Consider the following 18,613-nt stretch of genomic DNA (forward strand, 5'->3'; position numbering starts at 1 on the left):
ACAGTGATTTAGTGAGCTTTGCAACGAACCTCAAAATGATGCTACAGTAATGTCGTGAGAGTTGCTACGATCCTCAAAATGATGCTAAAGTGATGTAATGAGAGTTGCGACAAACCTAAGAAGTGATGCTACAGTGATGTAGTGAGAGTTAAGACTAATTTCAAAGTAATGCTAAAGTGGTGTAGTGAGAGTTGCTACGAACCGCAGAATGATGCTACAGTGATGTGGTGAAAGTTGCTACGAACCTAAAACTGATACTTCCAGTAATGTCGTGAGAGTTGCTACAAACCTCAAAATGATGCTGCAGTGATGTAATGAGAGTTGCTACTTACCTAAGAAATGATGCTACAGTGATGTGGTGAGAGTTGCTACGAACCTCAAAATGATGCTACAGTGATGTCATGGGAGTTGCTACTAACCTAAGAAATGATGCTACAGTGATGAAATGAGAGTTGCTACAGATGTCAAAATGATGCGACAGTGATGTAGTGAGAGTTGCTACGATCCTCAAAATGATGCTACAGTGATGTGGTGAGAGTTGAAACTATCCTCACTATGAGGTGACAGTGATGTCGTAAGAGTTGATACGAATCTCAAAATCATGCTACAGTGATGTGGTGAGAGTTACAACTTACCTAATAAATGATGCTACAGTGATGTGGTGAGAGTTGCTACGAACCTCAAAATGATGCTACATTGATGTCATGAGAGTTGCTAGGAATCTCAAAATGATGCTCCAGTAATGTCGTGAGAGTTGCGACTATCCTAAAAATGATGCTACAGTGATGTAACGAGAGTTGCTACAAATGTCCAAATGATGCGAGAGTGATGTAATGAGAGTTGCTACAAACCTAAGAAATGATGCTACAGTGATGTAATCAGAGTTGCTACAAACCTAAGAAATGATGCTACACTGATGTGGTGAGAGTTGATAGTAATTTCAAAATAACACTAAAGTGATGTAATGAGAGATGCTACTTACCAAAGAAATGATGCTACAGTGATGTGGTGAGAGTTGCTACTAATTTCAAAATAATGCTAAAGTGGTTTAGTGAGAGTTGCGACTATCCTAAAAATGATGCTACAGTGATGTAAGGAGAGTTGCTACAAATGTCCAAATGATTCTCGAGTGATGTAATCAGAGTTGCTACAAACCTAAGAAATGATGCTACAGTGATGTAATGAGAGTTGCTACAAACCTAAGAAATGATGCTAAAGTGATGTAATAAGAGTTGCTACTTACCTTAGAAATGATGCTACAGTGATGTGGTGAGAGTTGCTACGAACCTCAAAATGATGCTACAGTTATGTAATGAGAGTTGCTACTTACCTAAGAAATGATGCTACAGTGATGTAATGAGAGTTGCTACGAATCTCAAAATGATGCTACAGTGATGTAATGAGAGTTGCGACTATCCTCAAAATGATGCGACAGTGATGTAGTCAGAGTTGCTACGATCCACAAAATGATGCTAAAGTGATGTCATGAGAGTTGAGACTAACCTAAGAAGTGATGCTACAGTGATGTGGTGAGAGTTGATACTAATTTCAAAATATTGCTAAAGTGGTGCAGTGAGAGTTGCTACGAACCGCAAAATGATGCTACAGTGATGTAATGAGAGTTGCTACTTACCTAAGAAATGATGCTACAGTGATGTGGTGAGAGTTGCTACGAACCTCAAAATGATGCTACAGTGATGTAATGAGAGTTGCAACGAATCTCAAAATGATGCGACAGTGATGTCGCGAGAGTTGCGACTATTCTAAAAATGATGCGACAGTGATGTAGTGAGAGTTGCTACGATCCTCAAAATGATGCTGCAGTGATGAAGTGAGAGTTGTTACGATTCTCAAAATGAGGTGACAGTGATGTGGTGAGAGTTGCTACGAACCTCAAAATGATGCTACAGTGATGTAATGAGAGTTGCGACAAATGTCCAAATGATGCTAGAGTGATGTAATGAGAGTTGCTACTTACCTAAGAAATGATGCTGACAGTGATGTGGTGAGAGTTGCTACGAATCTCAAAATGATGCTACTGTTATGGAATGAGAGTTGCTACTTACCTAAGAAATGATGCTACAGTGATGTGGTGAGAGTTGCTACGAACCTCAAAATGATGCTACAGTGATGGAATGAGAGTTGCTACGAATCTCAAAATGATGCTAAAGTGATGTCGCGAGAGTTGCGACTATCCTCAAAATGATGCGACAGTGATGTAGTAAGAGTTGCTACGATCCTCAAAATGATGCGACAGTGATGTAATGAGAGTTGCTACGAATCTCAAAATGATGCTACAGTAATGTCGCGAGAGTTGCGACTATCCTCAAAATGATGCGACAGTGATGTAGTAAGAGTTGCTACGATCCTCAAAATGATGCGACAGTTATGTAATGAGAGTTGCTACGATCCTCAAAATGATGCGACAGTGATGTGGTGAGAGTTGCTACGATCCTCAAAATTAGGTGGCAGTTATGTAGTGAGAGTTGCTACGAACGTAAGAAATGATGCTACAATGATGTAATGAGAGTTGCTACTTACCTACGAAATGATGCGACAGTGATGTGATAATTGCGATGAAGCTCATAATGAAACTACAGTGATGTAGTGAGAGTTGCTACGAACCTCAAAGTGATGCAGGGTGACTTTGTGGAAAGTCTTGCACTCCCAACACATTCATTCTCATGAATGCAGTGACAGGTCAGAGCCAAGGGAGCCTCCATGTCCACAGATGTCCACATGGCAGCTGGACTTCCTTTTTCACTCCTTCCCGTTCCTCCTGGTACTTTTTGGCCACCGTTTGTTTGATGGTCTGAAAATGACACCCAGAGTAAATCAATACATTGAAATTAGAGATGAAATAAACTGGAGATATCAACTACTGCTTTAGATCATTTCCACACAAACCTTTCTGGTTGGCAAACATATGAGGCTCAAGGACCTGAACCAGTTCCCTGAAACCTTCCCTCTCAACAGTGCTGAGGGGCTGGCAGTTCTTCAGGATGAAATTCAGCAGAGCCTCATCCAGCATCTGCTTCCTGGAAGCTGGATGGTTCAAGATGAAGGAGAGAAGAAATGAAGAGGAATTAATGATCAATGAAGCAACTGTGAGTCAGTTGGAGAGTGGCTGTATACCTGAGTTCATCCTGGTGGATCTGGGACTTCATTCTCATGCCTGGCCCCATCATGCCTCAGCACTGAAGAGGTGCTTTTGTTGAGATGAGACGCTTCTGTCCAACAAATGCCACATTCAACCTGCAGAAAAGAACATGAGTACTCAGCTAAAAGTTCCTTTCTTCATGGTGACTGGTGTTTCTTAGTCTTAGACCACCAGGTTTCCAATAAGGTGTATCGGATACGTTGTTGTGTGCCGCTGAAATCCGTCCAATTCCGGCGTTGTTTCCTCATGAAATATGTTTGCCTTAAAGCTCATTAAAGTGTTGAACCACAATATCGTTCACCATAACTTAGTCAACTTCAAGATAACCTACTTCTACATTCCAGTCCCGGCTGCTCCTGTTCTGCTGCAGTCCAGAAAACAACAACCCGATACAATTGGCGCTCCTTCCCACAGCTCCGGCCCGGATCCGCATGGTTCCGCTGACTGACTGTGAGACGCGCTCCCTCCAGAGTGGCACTGCCCGATGGGGTCCTTATCTGGCACGGGGGCGTAAAACAGCTGCGACTGAAAAGCCTGGTTTATTCTGCGTCGAGGGAACGCGTTGCTCTGCAATTCACCGCCAAGCCGCTAGGGGGTGTGGCTTTGTCTTTGTATTGTTTACGGGGCTCTTGTCGGATTCCTTGGTTTTCTTCCGGTCACATACAACAATTGTTGGCCATTTGCCAGTCTTTCTAGTGCCCCGAATAATCCTTTCTTCGGCTTGGTCCATTTTTTCTTGAAGCTTTCACCACAGAAACTTTGAAAATGGTGGTGTTGTTGTGCAGCGACTGAACCGGAAATGACCTTCTGAGCGGACCAATCACAGTCCTCAACCTTGACGTCACCACGCGTCGACGCGACGCGTCGGCAGGATATTTTGGAGGCCCGTGTCAGGCTACGGCGTAGGTACGGCGACTACGCGACTCAGAAGCATAAATCAGGCTTAAATCAGGCTTAACAGTCGAACAGGAAGTTAGCATGTCAGGGATGAGACACCTTTATTGTCCAACAGGAAGTTAGCATGTCAGGGATGAGACACCCTGATAGTCCAACAGGAAGTTAGCATCTCCATGGTTCCCTTGACCAGAAGCCAGTGGGATCGTTCCATTCTGACATCTTGATTGACATTTGTCCTTCTCTGAGCTAAATAGCTGGCAATTATTTGAAAAAAACCTTGATTTACTTTTTGTATTTTGATCTTCAGCTCATTTGCATAATTTTGTTAAAATTCTCCCCATTTTGTGTTTGTTTTTTTTTTTGCTGGTGTTTTTAGCACAAAGTCTACATGGTGCCTGAAGACCAGATCAGCATGGACTACGTTGAACCTTCAGTCCGCTGCATCAGCACCCATGGACGGTTCCCCCCTGACAGGTGGATTCTGGTGAGGAACATTAGTGGGACAGCACTCTTGTTAGAATGGTTCTGATCCACCCCCCCCCCCCCCGTAGCTCCTCCTGTGTTCCCTCAGCGCTCTTGTTAGAACGGTTCTGATCCACCTTCCCTCCCCCTGTAGCTCCTCCTGTGTCCCCTCAGCGCTCTTGTTAGAAGGGTTCTGATCCACCTTCCCTCCCCCTGTAGCTCCTCCTGTGTCCCCTCAGCGCTCTTGTTAGAAGGGTTCTGATCCACCTTCCCTCCCCCTGTAGCTCCTCCTGTGTCCCCTCAGCGCTCTTGTTAGAACGGTTCTGATCCACCTTCCCTCCCCCTGTAGCTCCTCCTGTGTCCCCTCACGTTTCCAAACTCCCTCCAACTGGCTGGTGCTGAAGGAGGGCCAGAGCTCCTCCTACAGGAGCCCATCCTGGCCTCCCCCGCTGCAGCTCCTCCACTGCCCTCCCACCAGAGAGATGAGCCCCCTGGTTCAGAGGTGACAGACCACCTCTGGGAGCAGACAACAGAGACCACATCAGGCTGGACTCCGTGCAGGTACGGAGGCTGACGGCTGCTGAGGGAGTGAGTTTACGACGCTCCCACCACTGCTGCTGGATTGATTTAACACATCTGGAATATTTAGATTTATTCTGGGTCAACATCTGCATCTGTTGAAGTCCTCAGTCTCCATGCAGGTGGTGTTGTTCCGGATAAAAGGTCTCAATAACAGCATCACTCCAGGTGAAACCATTCCAAAGAAGGCTAAGTGGAGCTGGCATATCAGCCCCCAATGGAAGCCTGCTGCTGCTGCCAAGCTCTCCATGTCATCATGGAAAAGTTGATTGTTCAACTCAATGTTTTTCCCATTGGGAGGAGATTTGTTGTTCCACCATGAAGTCTTTTCTTGTGATGAGTTTGTGTGTTGTAGTAGCATGAAGATATCTTGTTATCATGATCAACTCCTCTGGCCTGGTGGAAGAACGCTGCTGTGTTTGGATTCAGACGAGTCAAATCTGAACCAGTGACTTGTAGTTTTATCTTCGGTCTCCGGACTCATAAAATGGAGACCGGCCCAGTTTGACACTTTTGAACTCCTCCATGATGTTCAAATCTCATGACTGAGATTCGTGATTGGAAACATCGGCGGTTCAGCAAAGAAAACATGTAGCATTGAACATCGCTCTCATCCTTCTACTCAGAACGCTGCGGTGGACTCCACCGTGTCCAGGCTTTGGGCAGATACGTCTTCATCCTCCACCACCACCAGCCGCTCCACCCCACCCACCCTGTGCAGGTCTACATTACCAGGGTCGGATCTGGCAGGGTGGAGGATCTTTGATTCATCTTGGCTTTCCTGCTCCGGCTGTTTGAGAAACATTAAAATGAAGATGGTTGTTTTTGTCTTTCAGGCCACGCCAACGCCTCCTTCTGTCCCCACGCTTACGGCTGCCGAAACGTGCCGGTGTCCGAAAACCAGATCATTCTGGATGTGCCGGACCACCAGGTCGTCCTCACCTGCAGGTTCCTGCAGGCAGAGCCCTGTGGTGGTAGGTTTCCTGCTCCTCTGCTGGACTGATACCCTCTCCCTTTCCTGACACGTATCTGCTGTTTCTACTCTGTGCCTCCTTCTCCTCTGTCAGGCCTGGACTTCTTCCTTCTGTCTCTCCAGGATTACGTCCTGGTGGTGCCTGAGAGCAGCTCCAGCTCCAGCTCCCTGAACCAAGAACCACTGGAGAAATCTGACCACTTCATCAGCAACTGTGGCCTCAACAGCTTTCATGTCAAGTCGGTGTCTCTCAGCCTGAGTTGGTCCCTGTTCTGTATCCCTGAATGTTCTAGAGGAACTAAACTGGGCCTGACTGGGACGCTTCTGTCTGCTCAGATTTGGGTTGTGAATGCATTCAGATGTCATTTACAAGCATTGGAACTAAAGACCTGAGCCTCAAGAATATTTAGTTCTTGATTTACTTTCTCTTGCAGGGTTTCATTTTGTGCTAATTTTCTTTTGAAGATCTTTGTTTTTTGTTGTCCTTCCATTTAGCAAGTTTGGCTAATAACCTTTTCCCCACTAAACTAATTTTCCTAAAATGTCTCGCTAACGTTTCCTTTTTCTCTGTCGTCCCTCCTGTCCTTCATCTCCATTCTGTCTCAGCTCAGCTGTGTCTCTTTGGGCTGTCCTCACCAACGGCGCCCTGCCTTGTGCCTGCCATGAGGTTGGAGCTGAGAGTGACACCTGCGAGCCATTTGGTGGTCGGCAGGCCCCACGTGATTGGCCGAGACTGCTCCATGTGGGCCGCGGGTTGCTGGGGATTCCCCTCTGCAGACGTGAGTGTCAGATTGGATGAAGGATGAGTAATAAGGGCTTTAATGATGAGTGAGAGGACAGACCAAACCAACCTGTCCAACCATCAGAGGACAGCTTGGAGCTGAACATCAAAGGACATCCACCAAAATAGTCTTTAAAAAGGCGGGGTTCTCTGAAGCCAATTCAGTGAGCAAACTAAACTGTGTGTCATGTGACTGCTGGTCAACAGCACAACAATCCCAGGAAGAAACATCAATGTTGGGCTGAGCCAGTGTTTGTCTTTCACCAGATCATTTCATTCCTGTCTGTCTCTCTCTCTCCAGCTTCAGCCTGGAACTGTGGTACCAGGTTATGTGAACCGCTGACCGGCAACTGGATCTGTCCTCCCAGGACCCTCCGTCCTGAGGGCACCCAGTGAGCCCCAGACGTTTGGCTGCCACCCAGTGGTTGGCTGTGAGGCCTGCAACTGCTCCCGTCCTGGAATCCCTTCCCCAGACGTCAGGTGTGACGCTGTCAGCGGACAATGCAGGTGAGGGGTGATGACTCAGGAATAGTAGTCCAGGATCAGAGTTGGCTCAAGCAGACCAAGAACCAGCCCTCCCACCATGACGGTAACCAGTACAACAATGAGTTTAATGTCCTCACTGTCATGGTTAAAGCTAGAATTCCCCCAAACATGTATTTGCTCTTTCAAGTGTTGTTTTTTTTCCCGAGCATCCAACTGGATAAAGAAGATATTTATTCTAGACGATGGAGGACCTGGAGAGTTTGTAAATCTTTTTTATTTTGAAAGTTTAATGTTGTAAGGCATCGTTCTCCATTCGCCTCAAGCTAAAAACGTGTCTGGCTCTTCCTTCAGTGGGACCTCACAATGAAGTTGATCAAAAGTGACAACATGTCTTTGTGACCTCAGCACACCTGTTTGTGAGTGCTTGTAAGGAAAAGTCCACTTTGGTGGTGAAGTATGGCTTCAATCAGAAGACAATCATTCTCTCAGTACTGCAGCAGGACTGGACTCTTAAATCCCAGGTCTTTATTTGGAAACCCCTGAAATGGGAGTTCTTCCTGGGCTGTTGTGTCTCCTGACCTGATCTGGGCTTGGACTGAGACACCAGGCTTGTTTCCTCTGTGTTGGCAGCTCCACCTGCCAACTCTTGAGTGTTTGGTGTGGAATCTGTAGATGTCAAAGCAGCAGATGTGTCCTTGTCCTTACCTGTCAGCCTCTGTTCCCTTGTTTTATGAGGATGTGGGAACATCCAGCTGTGCACAGTAGAACCACAAGTCAAGATGGCAATGCCAGTGTCCAGTAGGACAAAACTACACCACCTAACCAGCCACACCCTCACTCACAGGAGCCATGAAACCCAGTTTGGGGCCCAGAGCTTTCCAGTTGGCTGCATTTAGTATGTTTCTATTATTGTGACACAACAGAGCCATTGACCTTCCTTTGATTCTGATGCTGAGATCATGGATTCAGCCTGAGTGTTGGTGGAGACACATGAAGACGGCCTTTTGAACACAAGGACGGCAGAACAGGCCAGAGGCAGGAGATGTTTTCAGTACCAAAAAATAAATAAAAAATAAAACACCACCCATCACATGCAATTAAGAGTGATCAGTGATACAATTATTGGAAAAATGAGTTTAATTTTCAGATTTTATGGTGACAGACAAAAGAGACATAAGAAGCACTCCACTAAAGGTCCATGCTTCACTTCCTTCTGCCGATGTCCCTCCTTGTTTGGTGTTCCTGGTCTTTCTCACTGTCTCCTGAAGCTCCTCCCTCACCAGCCCCACCACCTCTTTGGGCTCTTCCTTCGCCAGCTCTTTGTCCAGGACCATCCCCTCAAGGACCCTTTCTTCTATGTCCTGGTCTTTGTCCTCATCCCATTGCTGAGCATCAGAGAGGCTCACTTCCTGTCCAGCCTCCTTCAGGACCTGCTCTGCCTCATGACGCTCTGCTCTCTTGTGGGGAGTAAAAAGAGATGAAATCCACCTTCTTAGACGTCCAGGCTTCACCTTCTTCTTCTGATGTCCCTCCTCCACGCGTTTGGTTTTCCTGCTCTGTCTCCCTGACAGTCTTCTCCTCCTCCTGATGCCCTTCCTCCTCAAATGGCATGTGAGCCTCCTGGACCTCCTCTGCCTCTGTATTATTTTCCCTACATGTCAGTTTTTCTGTGTCCATGACATTGTCCCATTCTCCTCATGTCCTTCCTCCTTGGCTGTCAGCTTGGCCTCCTGGACCTCCTCTGCCTCTTTATTGCCCTCCTCTTTATCCTGTTTCTCCGTCTCCAGGTCCTCCTGGGCCTCCAGGACCATTTCTTCTTTGTCCTGGTCTTTGTCCTCATCCCATTGCTGAGCATCAGAGTTGCTCACTTCCTGGCGAGCCTCCTTCAGGACCTGCTCCGTCTCTTTCTTGTCCTGCTCCTCCCTCTTCCACCGGGCCTCAAGGACCTTCAGGAATGTTTTTGTGTCTTCTAGCTCAGCCTTCCACACAAAGTTCCTGGCCTGCCACTCAGCATCCACCTCCTTGTTCTCCTTCTTCACCTTGGCCATCAGTCGTCACATTCCTTTTTCCACACTTCATAGTTGTGGACCCACACTGGCTCCTTTGGCTCAGCCTCCACCTTTGCCCTCTCCTTGGCCTCCTGGAGCTTTGCTGCCTTCTTCCTCCTTGGAGCCTCTTTCTCTGGGATCAGGAACATTTTTCAGACAAGGCTGGAAGGGATGTTCTTATTACATCACTGTCGCATCATTTTGAGGTTCGTAGCAACTCTCACTACATCACTGTCAGCATCATTTTGAGAATAGGAGCAACTCTCACTACATCACTGTCGCATCATTTTGAGGTTCGTAGCAACTCTCACTACATCACTTTAGCATCATTTTGAGATAAGCAGCAACTCTCGCTACGTGACTGTAGCATCATTTTGAGGTTTTAAGCAACTGTCATGAAATCACTGGAGCATCATTTCTTAGGTTAGTCGCAACTCTCACGACATCACTGTCAGCATCATTTTGAAGTTTTGAGCAACTCTCACTACATCACTGGAGCATCATTTTGAGATTCGTAGCAACTCTCGCTACATCACTGGACCATTATTTCTTAGGTTAGTAGCAACTCTGACTACATTACTGTAGCATCATTTTAAGGTTTTAATCAACTCTCACTACATCACTGTAGCATCATTTTGAGATTTTGAGATTTTTAGCAACTCTCACCTCATCACTGTAGCTTCATTTCGAGATAAGTAGAAACTCTCACTAAATTTCTGTCAGCATCATTTTGAGGTTCGTAGCAACTCTCACCACATTACTGTAGCATCACTTTGAGGATAGTAGCAACTCTTACTACATCACTGAAGCATCATTTTGAGATTTTAGTCACTTTTACTCCATCACTGTCAGCATTTTTGAGGTTCGTAGCAACTCTCACGACATCACTGTAGCATAATTTTAAGGTTTGTGTTAAACTTTGCATGTATACCTAATAAGCAACACTTGCTAATAAAGGAAATATCCTTGCAGCCTCTTTTGGCATATTTATTTGAACGGAGCTGTCACCCGTGATCATCCAGCTCGAGGCAGAAGGGGAGAGAGAGAGAGAACTTGGCACGTGCGTGCCCCCTACATGCAGAACAGTGACGTCACACATCAGTGACAGTGACATGAACAGTAGCACAGTTACAGTCAATCATATCACAATACTCAACACTCCCACTTATGAATGTACTGTTAACTGTTTAACCCTCATAAAATAAGTGAACAAAAAACGGGCAGTTAGTTTTCACAACGAACATAAAAAAACAAACAAACAAACAATTATGCACCAAACATGACCCCTGCAAATTTCTTTAAGCTAAATTTCTTTCATTTTAGGTGCCTCTTCGTTGTAGTCTAGTTTTTGTTCACATGGTGTCTCCCTAGTCCCACACTCTTGCATGTCATAGCGACTCAGTATCTTTTCCACATATCTCTTTTGTGACATTTTTACACACCCCTCAGTCTGGTAGAAGTCTATGCCAAGTGTAACCCCCATAAAAATTTGGCTTGAGTTTATTGAACTTTTTTTTTTTTCTTGTTGTAAATTCATGCAATGCCATAGAATCACCACTAGAGGGCACTGTATAAATGTGGTGAGTAGAGATTGCAGTAGACGCAATGCATGCTGGGATCAACTGCCGAAAAGAGACCGCGAGACTTTTCGTGATTTTCCGTTGAGACGAACAGTTATTTTCTTTATGGCTTGTTTCTTTTACTGCTTAATTTTTTTTAATACTTTGAGTCAATTACACGATTGAGAGTCGTTATAAAGAGTTTCCGACCGCTGTGACAGGAGGATGTTTCCTATTACCGGTATTGAGACGATCGAGAACTCCGGTGAGTGTGCTAGTTAGCCGCTATGTTGCTAGCGGACATGTAATGACTGTTTCTCAGTTCAGCTATGATTCAGCAATATGAGATCTGTTCTGTTATAATCTTAAAGAAAGGAAAAAAAAACAATCGGAGTAAGTTGTAAATGCACCAAATTGTTGTAATGGATAAATATGTTAAAAGTTTTGCATCTTAGAGCTGTGTTCATTTTCATACGGGAACGGTAGTTTTGCCGTGTTTTCATAGGCGCCTTAAGTGCCTTGTTCAATGTCATAGAGCTGAGAGGTATTCATGATTTGTAGATGTGAGATTTTAATTGTTGCAATATTAATATGTAAGAGTTGATGTTGAAATGATACTGAGTAAAAGTCATGTGACTTGAGGAAGCATGATTAGAGATAGAGATATTGTGTAGCATGATTTATACTGTAACAAATGTAACGATGTCTGAGGGATTTTAATGTCTCAGGATATAGTTATTATTTTCTGTTACTGGCTGTTACATGAAGTGAAGAGAGAAAAAGAGAGTATACTGTACAGTAATTAGAGATAGATAACCAATTTTTTTCCTGTTATGGTAGATTGTTTTTTTTTTATTCTACTCCATTGCTGCATCTGCACTCTGGAGACTGACAGCGTCGATCTCAACCAGGACCACTGTGTGACGAGAGGCAGGGTTCAAGAGGATCCAAATTCTTCAGTTCAGCATTACCGTGGAGCAGATAAGATCTAAGCCACGCAGCGTGCACATAGAAAAACAATAAAACATGACACACTACCCGGGTAGCACATACATATACATCAGACAGACGGACAGAAGGACAGTGACATTAAACAGCATGACGCTGTGAAGGGATGCTTATTTTTTTATTTTTCTTGTGTGAAGTGAAGCTTGTCTTACTCTTGCCATTGTGAAAAGAAAATTACAATAACTGTCTTGCACTAATTACCCCTCGCTCCTTGAGTTGAACCCAAGTATTGTTGCTTTTACCGAGTTACAATAATATTAGCTAGCTAGCAATGTTAGCTAGTTAACGTTAGCTAGCTGGCAATATTTAGCACCACCAACTAGTTAAACAAGGTCAACAGCTGTTATGATGATGGTCACATGATTTAACCTTCCTCCTGTGGGACCTGTTGGAGGTTCTAAATGCATCAAAGAAGCACATCAACTTGTTGACTGCATCAAGGCTTTCTGACTTTGTCCGGAACCTCTAGTTCAACCAAATCAAACCAACAAATGTTGTTCACTGAATGATCGAATAGTGAGGGTCTGTCTGGACCCAGTTATCAAAATAAGATGACAAAGCAACAGTCAGAGCCAAACCTGAAGTCAGAAGTGCACTGTCAGCAACACTGCCAGCAGCTCCTCTCCCAGTCATGGGAGCTTCAGGGACTCTCATCAGCCTCGTTCTCCCATCGACCTGCACAACAACACAACAAACAAAGACGGCAGGTCCAGTGTGGTCCTGATAAGACCACTGGACTGCAGGGTCCCAATATCACTGGTGACAATGGTTTTACCAGCTGGGACCTTGGACAAGAACTTCTCAGAGGAAACTCATCATGGAGGCTCAGTGAAGAAAACTAGACCTGAGCTGCCTGCTGGAACCTAGCAGGTGAAGGACAGAGCTCCACCTCTTTAGAGACACCACCACTGTGGGCTCATGTTGGCAAAAGAAGTGGGTCAGTTTTTGACACACACACACACACACACACACACACACACACACACACACACGCATGTTCTTACACACAGAGACTTTTCCTCTGTTTTTGTTTTTTACTGGTTTTGAACCAGTAACTGGTTTCTGTTGGTTTGGTTTGCTTGACTGGTTGTTGTTTGTTGACCTTCCAAATCCATATTTTGGGTTCTGGCTTGTTCTGCTTTTCATTTTGTGTTTGGATTAAAGTTCTGTTTCTGAAAAAGAGACTTTTTTCTCTTTTTCTTGAAGTAAATATATGAGGGTCTAAACTGACCCATAACACCATGGATGTTCCAATAGTTAATGATACTAAAATGAAAACTAAATCAAACCAGTCCATGTCAGAGATGTGTTCTAACACCCTCAGTAACGGTCAGGAAACACAACAACCTTTGGTTTATTTCTAGGATTTTCTTGAGTTTCATTTTACCATTTTTTTTAACTGAAATTGAGGGTTTAGTGACTAAAAAAAGGTCCAGAGGCCCACAACTAAATATTCAAACCAATATTTCCATGGATAAGGAAGCCTAACAAGGTCACCAAGAGATGGAAACAACTTGGAGGATAGAAAATTGTTTTAGTTTATTTGACAGCTGATTGAAGACCTGGGTCAAAACTGACCGTTACCATAGAGATGGGAACAGGAAGCTGACACAAGAGGAAGGTTCCAGCTCTGAAAAAGTAGTTTGATCAAAATCTTGAACTGCCAGTAGAAATATCCTTTTGTATGTTGACCTTTGTTGACAGAAGTCACTTTAGCTTGGCAGTGAAAAGAATGGCTGCTAGCTTGACAAAGAACTGCACAAACCAGGTTCAAGCTGGACTTTGGACCCTGGTATCTGCAACGACTCCATCAACTCCTAATCTAGCAGCTCTGCTGGGTCCAACTATTTTACAGGACATTTGACAGACCTGTGGAGCAGTGAGGACACACATGAGTTGATCACATGATCCACTGAAGCGCCATTTTACCTGCCACTGAGGTCACCAACATGAACTGGAGTTGGGAATCTTCAACTGAACCTGGTATCACAGCGACACCTGCTGCTGCAAAATGGAACAGCAACATTGAAACCAAGTACAGGATTGGAGGGAGACTGATGGTCGCTGTTTGGGTTTTTGAAGAACAAGGAGGGCGTGGCTTCAAGCTGGATTCTCAGAGACTATTTCCCCAACCTCTACATTGGCATCTACACTGTCCTCCAGTCATGTGACTGAAGTCATCCACTCATGTGACTGAAGTCATCCAGTCATGTGACTGAAGTCATCCAGTCATGTCAGTGATGTCACTCAGCAGGACTGTCACTGCCATCACATTATAGAAAAGAACCCAGACTCCACATTTATGGGGCAGTTTTGGTCTTTAAACACTTGACAGTTCCAGGAGATTTAGTCTGGCTCAAGATCTTCAGATCAACCCAGGACAGAAGGCTATGACTCCATTGGATTGTATAGTTGGAGCATTCAGAGATCTGGTGGATCTCAGTAGGAGCTGTATTTATCCACTGAATGATCCTGGTCAATGTGATCCTGCTTCTCCATCTCTAAGGCTGACAGAGCAGGAGGACATGACTGAGAAGAAAGCTGCCCTTGAGCAGCTTCAGTCTCTGAGTGACAACACACAGGCAGAAAACCAGAATTTGAGGGAACAAGTTTCTACTCTTGAACGGAAGAATAAAAGAGCAATCCAGGAGCTACAGAACCTCACTGCTGTGGTGGCCAACCTCAAAACGGTCCAGGACAAGAACCAGACTCAGATAGAAGATCTGAACGCAACAGTCCACAGTCTTCAGTGTGAGGGGAGGAAGGTTGATGGAGAGAACAATGAGCTCAGAAAAGAGCTGACCCAGGTTCAGTCTCTGAGGGAGAGAGAACAGGTGGAGATGAAATGTCTTGAGGAAGACCTGACTGAGAAGAAAAGTGCACTTCATCAGCTTCAGTCTCTGTGTGACAAGAGATGGACAGAAAATCAGAATTTGTGGGGACAGGTTTCTAGTCTTGGACAAGAGAAGATTATTGCATATCAGCTGGTAGAGAACATGTCTGCCATGGTGGGCAACCTTGAATCTGTGAGGGAGGAGAACCAGACTCAGATCAGAGACCTGAACACACAACTCCACAATCTTCAGCTTGAGGTGAAGATGGTTTACAAGGAGAAGTGTGACCTCAAGTGTGAGCTCAACTCCATCCAGGCAGAGAAGAACAAAATGAGAGAAGAACTCACTGAGAAGAAGATGACTCTTGAACAGCTGAGATCTCAGAGTGAGGAGAGAGAGGAAGAAAATGGATGTTTGAGGAGACGAGTTTCTACTGCATCTCAGGAGACCTTCACTGCAGAGTTGGCCCACCTTGAATCAAGGAAGGACCAGGACCCCACAAAGACTGGCAGTCTGAACGGTGAAGTTCAGAGTCTTCTATGTGCAGTGAGAACACAAAAGAAGAAAAGGAACAGTGCTCAGAGGGAAATCCTGGGAAATCTTCATGATTTAAAAAGCTGTTTGAAAGAGGAAAATCATGACCTTCAAGTGAAGGTCCAGCAAACTTCTGAAGAGCAAGCAGACTCTCCCCTACCTCCAGCCAGAGAAGAGCAAGCAGACTCTCCCCTACGTCCAGCCAGAGAAGAGCAAGCAGACTCTCCCCTACGTCCAGCCAGAGAAGAGCAAGCAGACTCTCCCCTACGTCCAGCCAGAGAAGAGCAAGCAGACTCTCCCCTACGTCCAGCCAGAGAAGAGCAAGCAGACTCTCCCCTACGTCCAGCCAGAGAAGAGCAAGCAGACTCTCCCCTACGTCCAGCCAGAGAAGAGCAAACAGACTCTCCCCTACGTCCAGCCAGAGAAGAGCAAGCAGACTCTCCCCTACGTCCAGCCAGAGAAGAGCAAACAGACTCTCCCCTACGTCCAGCCAGAGAAGAGCAAGCAGACTCTCCCCTACGTCCAGCCAGAGAAGAGCAAACAGACTCTCCCCTACGTCCAACCAGAGAAGAGCAAACAGACTCTCCCCTACGTCCAGCCAGAGAAGAGCAAACAGACTCTCCCCTACGTCCAACCAGAGAAGAGCAAACAGACTCTCCCCTACGTCCAGCCAGAGAAGAGCAAACAGACTCTCCCCTACGTCCAGCCAGAGAAGAGCAAGCAGACGCTCTCATATGTTCTTCTGCAGAGGAGCGATGGGATTCTGCTGCATGTCCTGCAACTGAAAAGCAGAATGATGGGGGCACCCTGGAAACTGGACCTGCTAGGGGTCAAACCAGAGGTCTACTGAGCCGTTTGACATCTGGTGTAGAAGATGCTCTGTTCATGTTCATAGTTTCTTCTTTGTGTGCTTTTCCTCAACTTTGTTTTCTTTGTTTGTTATATATGATGATACCTTGATCACCACAGCAGTTGATCCCAGCTTGATCAGCTGAGTGCTTTGCAGTCTAAAGCACTTTAGTGATACCTGTGGGGTCCCTTATCCTCCCTGACCACAGGGATTCAGCCTCACTGTAGGAGAGTGAACCTTCCAGGTTGCAGCTTCTAGACTCTGGAACGCTCTCCCACTGGACATGAGGACGCTGAGGACACCTTTAGAAAGAAGCTAAAGACCCATTTGTTTAGTAAAATTATTGTTCATGATGGAATCGTCCCTCCTTACCTGCCCACACAGGTCAAGAGGTCAAATGATTCCCTGTTTAAAACAGCTCTTCATCTCATGGATGTGCATCCCAACAGTCAGAGCTCACAGATGCTCCTATTCCCTCCGGTGTGAGGCACTAGGAGTGACTGATGAGGGTCAGGGGGGTCAGGCTAGTCCAGATAGTGGGTCTGTATGAGGTTGGAAGGGAGGGATAAGTGGCAGAGTACAGGCTGTAGTTGTGCTCCAACAGTTAAGACAGGGCAGGACAAAAAATGACCTCCTGATGGTGTTAGGAGTGATTCTTACAAGAACCAATCAATAAAAGTGGGTGGTGACCTGCTCATGTGACGCTTGTGTTGATGATTACTGGGTCTCCTCCATGCTCATTTATCATGAATGAATCCCTCTGAGTAAAACACCTGATGACTCCTGAGTTGTTTCACAAAATGTGTGTGTGTGTGTGTGTGTGTGTGTGTGTGTGTGTGTGTGTGTGTGTGTGTGTGTGAGCAATAACTACAAGTTGTCTATGTATAGATCAAACAATTATTCATCAATTAGATACATTGCCTGTGGAAGTTCAGGTTTCCTGTAATTCAGTTTGCAGACAACACAGAAAACTGCCCCTGACCCCTCCCCTCATTCTGGAGGCTTTAACATGAAAATGAAAATGCTGACAGACACAAATGCAAATCAGGGTATTTGACCAGAGGTGACATATTTTTTAATGCTTTTCTTGTTATATTTGTTATATCTGTTCTGTATGGTTATATTTGTTATGGTTGTTATGGAGTTTATGGTTATTATCTCTGTTTCTTGTGTCTTTGTCTTTGTTGTCCTCCCCTTCGTCCGTCCTGGATTTTTGACCTTGGTTGCAGGAAGCGTTTGACCTCAACTCCTTTTTCTGTGTTGCTGAACGTAGAGCCTTGCTTCATTGTGCTCGCTAAAGTGTGATCCTCCCTGCTGATTCCTTATTTCATTGACTAATTACCCACCAAAAATAAATACCTACTTGCTTTATTTGGCTGAAGTTTAAAAGACCATCATTCTGGTAGCAACAGTCTTTCTGCCTTGTAAACACGCTAAGCTAACGATGGCTTCTCCCTCTTGTTCTCCTCTCTCCTGCTCAGAGTGCCACATGTTTTGTTCCTCCTCTGCCTCCTTTAGTGATACTGATAAGTGTGTTAAATGTAGTTTTCTTGTTGTGTTGGAGGTGAGGCTTAGCGATGTTGAATTGGACCTGCAGCGGCTCTGCACCAAAAGCTGCGAGAGCTAGCCAGCCCTCACTAGCTGGTGCAGACCGCCTTAGCTTAGCTCCTAGCTTAGGCCTAACTAGCGCTTCCCCAGCAGCTCCCATGCATCTGGGAGAGCGTCAAGAAAAGTTGGGCCCAAGCTAGGATTTGCTTGCTCATGAAGAATTGTTGGGTGTAAATTCATTTAAGGAGTGTTGAACTGGACCTGTTCTACTTGTAAAGTGTAACTTTTGTTATTTGGTGCTTTACAGGGTGATGACTTGACTTCATTGCAGCTTTGACCTGAGCAGGTGTTCATCCTCATCTCAGTAACAGGGGACACTTTATCACAGCAGTGGACAAACATCAGCATTCATCACCCAGCAGCTCCTCTGATCAACAGAACAAGTTAAAGTATTCTGGAGAATGAGGGCATCGATCCCTCAACCTCTTACATGCGTAGCGAGCGCTCTACCATTTGAGCTAATTCCCTGTTAAGGAGCACAGCAGATGATGCAGGTTGACCTTCATGAATGATTGAATGAGCGTCACCAGTTGAAGCTTCTCTGGTTGACCAATGTAATGGAGACCAAGGGTTCCATGACATCAATGATTAATTGAAGGTAGCATTTGTCTTGGTATTAACAGTTTATGTAAATTATAGGCACACACACATGTTAATGGTCAGGTTTATTGAATCGGAAAACATGTGAAACATTTTCTATGCCATGTGTTCCAGGGAGGGACCTGGGAAGTACAGGGGGACCGGCCATCCTGCCTGTGGAAAATGAAGACCCCAGTGTCAGTCAGTGGGAATCACTGTGCAAGGCCTGGTATTTAGTGTTGATCTAGTTTGTCT

At 45.3% G+C, this 18,613-nt stretch overlaps 2 long non-coding RNA genes across 2 annotated transcripts; both read left to right on the forward strand.

Annotated features, from left to right (window-relative positions):
• Positions 1-4,474: 4,474 nt before the first annotated feature.
• LOC147271807 (uncharacterized) lies at positions 4,475-6,269 on the forward strand. The gene is made up of 3 exons (XR_015115797.1): positions 4,475-4,541; positions 5,935-6,072; positions 6,195-6,269. It is a non-coding gene; the product is annotated as an uncharacterized LOC147271807 (long non-coding RNA).
• Positions 6,270-6,737: 468 nt separating this feature from the next.
• Positions 6,738-9,130, forward strand: LOC147271808 (uncharacterized). Its single transcript, XR_015115798.1, has 3 exons — positions 6,738-6,850; positions 7,154-7,600; positions 7,690-9,130. It is a non-coding gene; the product is annotated as an uncharacterized LOC147271808 (long non-coding RNA).
• Positions 9,131-18,613: the final 9,483 nt, after the last annotated feature.

The sequence above is a fragment of the Aulostomus chinensis genome, chromosome 1, assembly GCF_037954235.1.
Source record: "Aulostomus chinensis isolate RoL2024-O1b breed Wild chromosome 1, RoL_Achi_v1.0, whole genome shotgun sequence".
In the NCBI taxonomy this organism is placed as follows: Eukaryota; Metazoa; Chordata; class Actinopteri; order Syngnathiformes; family Aulostomidae; genus Aulostomus; species Aulostomus chinensis.